Below are 5,677 nucleotides of genomic sequence, written 5' to 3' on the forward strand. Positions count from 1 at the left end.
ACGTTAACTTAGGGCTTCAGTCTTCCACATTTGAAAGGAATGTTTCAGCTCAAACCCCTCTGATGGCTCTCTAATTTGCCATCTTTTACAACTACGCATGTGATTATTTACAGACCCCCATCTGTGAGAGGCGTGGAAAGCCTTTCAAAGAGTTAAAAGTTATTAGAGTAGCACTGCTGTAAGATTTCACTGTTTAGCCAATGCTAGTTGCTAAGTTCCCATATCTCTTATCCACTGTACACCTGGGAGCACATTGGTTAACATAGTTAGAATGTAAGAAAAAACAAGTGTAGCCTTGAAACTGACCGCATCAGACTTTTGAGCTAATTGGTTCTTTCTTTGTTGTAACTTACTGCACCTCTGCTTCCTGAAAATGTAACTTTGATACTTTCTGAGGCTGACATAGATTAGAAATACAAAGAAAAAACACTTCAAGGGAAAATAAGTTTTCTGGTTGAACAGCCTTTACCAAAGGGGGGTCTTAAAATGTTTCACAGGACTCCAAGGCCAGAAGATAATGTATACAACATCATTTGTGGGAAAGGTATAAAAGTCCTTTTAAAAAATAAAGTTATTGGGGCCTCGCTCACCGAAGCAGCTTGGTCTCCCCGTGTCTTCTTTAATTTCTGGCTGAATTCCCATCTGGGGCGTGGAGGCTCGCCGTGTCTACTTACTTGCCCTGGCTTTTAAGACCCACGCGAAAGGGAGCCCAAGGCAGGGCACCCTCCACTATTCAAACAGGTGCCAGTGGCCTAACGTAGATGGTGCAAACCTCTTGCCTCGAGGTTTTATTAGTTCTCCACGTAAACCAAGTTATTCAGCCTCTTTTCTCCACTAATTTTCCTACTACACTATTCTTTCCTAATCTAATCTTATATGTCTAATTAAATAAATCTCTCCTTGCCAACTCCATCCACCCTTCGAATTCCCTGGATCCACTGGGGCTGGACCCCGGCATAGACTCTTTTCTTAAAGCATTTATAGTAGGCATAACAACGCTAGTAATAAAAAGAGTGAACCAAACCTGTGCGCAACATCACGATGAGTTAAACTTCACATACACACATTAACAAAGTAACCAAAATTACTCTATAATCCCATTTTCTTCACAGGAAGCCAGAACTTAAAGAAGCAACTCTGTGGCCTGTGCTGCTATTAGGTATTAATAACATATTTTCACTCTATACTGTCCTTGAGGCCTGTGACAATGTTTACAACTCTAAAAATAGACAATAAGATCTTTTAAAGAGTTTTCAGAGATCCAAATTAAAAATCTAAAGCTATCTAAATGATGACTGATGAACTAAAATTCTAGTATTTAAAAAAAAAAGTTACTTTATAAACAGTGAACTTCTGAGTCACTGGTGTCTCAAGATACCTTTGCGGGGTTTTTTGTTTTGCTTAGTTTTGCTTTGCTTGTTCTGGGCTTGAAGAACAAATATTCATTTCCTGCAGAAATGGAGACTGGGAAGATCAAGATGCCTGCAGATAAGAATCTGCTTCCTGATCCCTAGAGGTTTATCTCCTGCTGTGTCCTTGCACAATGGAACCTGAGGGAGCTCAGTATCGTGGAACACTTCTCGAATTTTCTTCTCATCCTTGGGCAGAGGCCATGCTAATCTTCTCGGTATTGTTCCGATTTTAGTTCTATGGGTGCTGCTGAAGTGAGCGCTTGGATCCTAATCACACAGTGGTTCTCTGATCAAATGGAAAACCACCACATTAATTTCATTTGGACAAGTGGCCACTGTGACTTCATTGGTCTTGTTGCTTCTCGCTGGAGAGATTGTTGTCTATTCCTGTCTCCATGACTCAGAATCCTCTACCAGCGATCTTGCCCTGACCATAAAACACTAGTTTCTTTAAAATTAAAAAAAAAAAAAAAAAAAAACAGTGCAAGGCTATTAGTTGGTCCAGAATGAGTTTGTCTCCAAACATGTTTTGTTAAATACATTGATTTCCTGAGCCAACCACTGACCACGGGAATATGCCTCTGTCCCTGTCATTAGTAGTTTTATCCTGCTTTTTCTGTCTCCCAATCCAGGGATGTCCTCAAAACTTCGCTAGGTGAACCTTAAGTCAAAACACTCAAGTTTTAGGAACTGCATCTATCTCAAAAAAAAGAAAATGCCAGTCTAATTTATTTAAACCTCATTTTACAGTTAATCTTGGCTCAGAATAACAAAAACTAAAATGGAAAAGTCAGTCAAACAAGTAATTCACATGAAATCATAAATGAGCAACCATCCACCCATGTACCCACCCACTCATTCAGCCCACAAATATTATTAAGCAAGATGCCCAGGTGCAGCATTACTTGCTTGGAATAGCTCTGTGAGCCAAACAGACAATCCCTGCCCTTAAGAAGCTGCTATTATAGTGAGGATGGAAAGGGGTGGACAGGGAGGGGCCGCTGCTTGGCTGGTGCTGGTATCTCTGAGGGGGATACAGAGAAGCTGCTTCTGCAGATGTAAAAAACACTGCAAAGTGGATTCAACTGCTGCTGCAGGAAGGAACTGCCATTGCCAGGGTGAAGATCTGTAGCTACAGAGATGCTCACAGGAACAGGGAGCAAAGTGGAAGGAGCAAGCCCCTTCTTCCTCCTCTATCCCTGCAACCTCCAGCAGGCATTGTCTATGCAGAGTCCCTGGTGGCTCAGAAATTAAGAATCTTCCTGCCATGTGGGAGACTTGGGTTCGATCCCTGGGTTTGGAAGATCCCCTGGAGGAAGAAATGGCAACTCACTCCACTATTCTTGCCTGGAGAATCCCATGGACAGAGGAGCCTGGTGGGCTACAGTCCATGGGGTTGCAAAGAGCTGGACGTGACTGAGTGACTAACGCTATGCAGAGTTGACAGGAACCAGCTGGCCAAGCTGAAATGTAGTTTGCAAAGTCCCAGTCCCAGCATCCCAGAGAGCATAGGAAGGTGGGTTGGAGCTAAAACAGCTAAAACAGCTTATTATTGTGTAACTGGCACAATAATAAACAGATAAATTAGATTAGAAGATGATAAGGGCCATGGGGGAAAGAGAAGAGCAAGGTAAAGAGGATTAGGAGAGTGTTATGTATTACATAGGGCAATCAGGGTGGGCCTCATTGAGAAGAGCGACTTCCCTGGTGGCTCAGATGGTAAAAGTGTCTGTCTACAGTGTGGGAGACCCGGATTCAATTCCTGGGTTGGGAAGATCCCCTGGAGAAGGAAATGGCAACCCACTCCAGTACTCTTGCCTGGGAAATCCCATGGATGGAAGAGCCTGGTAGGCTACAATCCATGGGGTCACAAAGAGTCAGACTCGACTGAGCCATTTCACTTTCTTTCTTTCTTTTCTCATTGAGAAGGTGATAGCCATACCACTAAGCTAACAATTGGCCTATCCAAGATGTCTTCAAGACGGTTACTGCACTGCCAGTAATTGTCCAGGACGAGGAAAATCCACTCCTTCAGGCTTTTCTTACCCAGATTTATATTTAAGAGACAGGACTGCTCTAATTTCTCATATTTCCATTCCCAGTCTTGTGTAAACAGATACTTTAAACTGACTCTCAGGGACCAACTCCTTCCCTAAAACTGAAAAGATACCTGATCTGAGGAATTTATGACGGGTGAAGTCACCTAGCGGGCTTCCCAGGTGGCGCTAGTGGTACGGAACCCACCTGCAATGCAGGAGATGTAAGAGACTCGGGCTCAATCCCTGGGTCAGGAAGATCCCCTGGAGGAGAGCATGGTAACCCCCTCCAGTATTCTTGCCTGGAGAATCCCATGGACAGAGGAACCTACAGTTCATAGGGTTGCAAAGAGTCAGACATGATTAAATCAACTTAGCACACAAGGGCCTGGAGCAATGAAATGCTCATATCTTGCTGGCAGGAATATAAAATAGTACAAACTCTTTAGAAAACTGTTTAGCAGATTTTTCTAAAGCGAAATATACAGCTACCTTCTCATTCAGCAATGCAAATCCTGTGTATAGGCCCAAGAGAAATGGTTGCACGAAAAGACATGTGGAAGATGTTCTTGATAGCTTGCCTTGTAATAGCCAGTGACTATGGCACTAGATGACATTCACAGTCACTAGCTGAATGGATACACAAACTGCAGCAGAGGCATACAGTGGGTTGCTACACAACAGCAACAATGAAACAGACATCCGTACATTTGTAACCAAGTGGGAACCTGTGGGACCTTCCCAGGACAGACCTCCCCACGCCCTCCACCTGCCTCTTGTTTGTAGAAAAACTTTAGCCTCTTAGGCCTTCCCCAAGTTCCAAAGAATTAATTTAATTAGAGAAGTAAGAAAACGCAGAAGTGAAGGAAACAGTCAAGCAAGACAAAATAATAATAGCTTAGCCAATAAACGGAGTCAAAGACCTTTCGTTCCTCCTCAAGGGCTATAGATAATATTCTGAGCCATATCTTCTGAGCGGTTTTGCAGATACCGCTGGTGGTATCTGGTGGTTTTCCCCACCAGATGGAAGAAGTACATAGACCCCAAATCAGTTGGAACCAGAAGGTTGATGATGTTGACTCCCAATTACCTCACTACCAACCAATCAGAAGAATGTTCACGAGTTAATCACACACCTTACAATCTTCCTCCCTTACCCTATCTTTAAACACCTTCCTCTGAAAGTCATTGAGGAGTTGGAGCCTTCTGAGCACTCGCTGCCTGGACTCCTTGCTTGGTGCCCATGGATAACACTGCACTTACCTTCACCACAGCCCAGCGTCAGTAGATCAGCTTTACTGATACATGGGTGAGCAGCCCCAAGTTTGGTTCTGTCATGCACTCAACAACTTCCATGATTCGCTAAAACAGAAATATTGAGCAAAAGGAGCCACACACAAGAGCACATACCGTATGTGCGAGAACAGGCAAGACTGATGATAATAGAAGTCAGACTGTGGTTACCTCCAAGGTAACAGGGAAGCTAGCTGGATTACTGAAAGCATTCTCCACCTTGACCTGGGTGATATTCATGTGGATAGGTACATATGTGAGAATCCATCAAGCATTCAGGATTAGCATGGCTATGAATTTTGTAACATGAGTGTTATCCCTCAATAGAAAAAAGAAAAAGAGAAAAAAGGAGGGAGGTAAGCATCTTTTCTCAGGAAGTGTGATAAGAATCAAATAGTCTAAGGACTTACCAGGTGGTCCAGGGGCTAAGAATCCACCTTCCAATGCAGTGGATCCCTGGATGGAGAACTGAGATCCCACATGCCGTGGGGCAACTAAGTCCTCACCGTGCAACTACCGAGCCCACACTCGGGAGCCCGCACACCTCAACTAAGACCCAATACAGCCAAAAATAAATAAATAAAATTGAAAAAAATAGAAATCAGAAAGTCTATAGTCACCCGCTGACTGCTCCAAGAGAAGTGTGTGCTCAGATCTATCAAATATGCTACAGCTTCATCAATCAATAGAAACACCTTAGAACGAACCAATGAGAAGCAAAAGCTGCTCTCTGAAGGTTATTCTAGTCAGCTCTACAAACTGGACAAGTGCCTCTGATGAACACTAAGGAAGAAAAAAACACTTTAAAATACTAAATAATTTTGTCCTATTAGTTTCATGCCCGTGTTTCCTCTTATATGACAAATACTGATATCTTAACTAACTCTTCCTATGGACTTCCTAAAGCAAGTCTTCATCAAAAAGACAATTAGCCAA

The 5,677-nt window shown here is 43.0% G+C and overlaps 1 non-coding gene across 1 annotated transcript; it reads right to left on the minus strand.

Annotated features, from left to right (window-relative positions):
* Positions 1-1,562: 1,562 nt before the first annotated feature.
* Positions 1,563-1,672, minus strand: LOC138434831 (U6 spliceosomal RNA). Its single transcript, XR_011254909.1, has one exon. It is a non-coding gene; the product is annotated as a U6 spliceosomal RNA (small nuclear RNA).
* Between the last annotated feature and the right edge of the window lie 4,005 nt (positions 1,673-5,677).

The sequence above is a fragment of the Ovis canadensis genome, chromosome 2 (assembly GCF_042477335.2).
Source record: "Ovis canadensis isolate MfBH-ARS-UI-01 breed Bighorn chromosome 2, ARS-UI_OviCan_v2, whole genome shotgun sequence".
Taxonomy (NCBI): domain Eukaryota; kingdom Metazoa; phylum Chordata; class Mammalia; order Artiodactyla; family Bovidae; genus Ovis; species Ovis canadensis.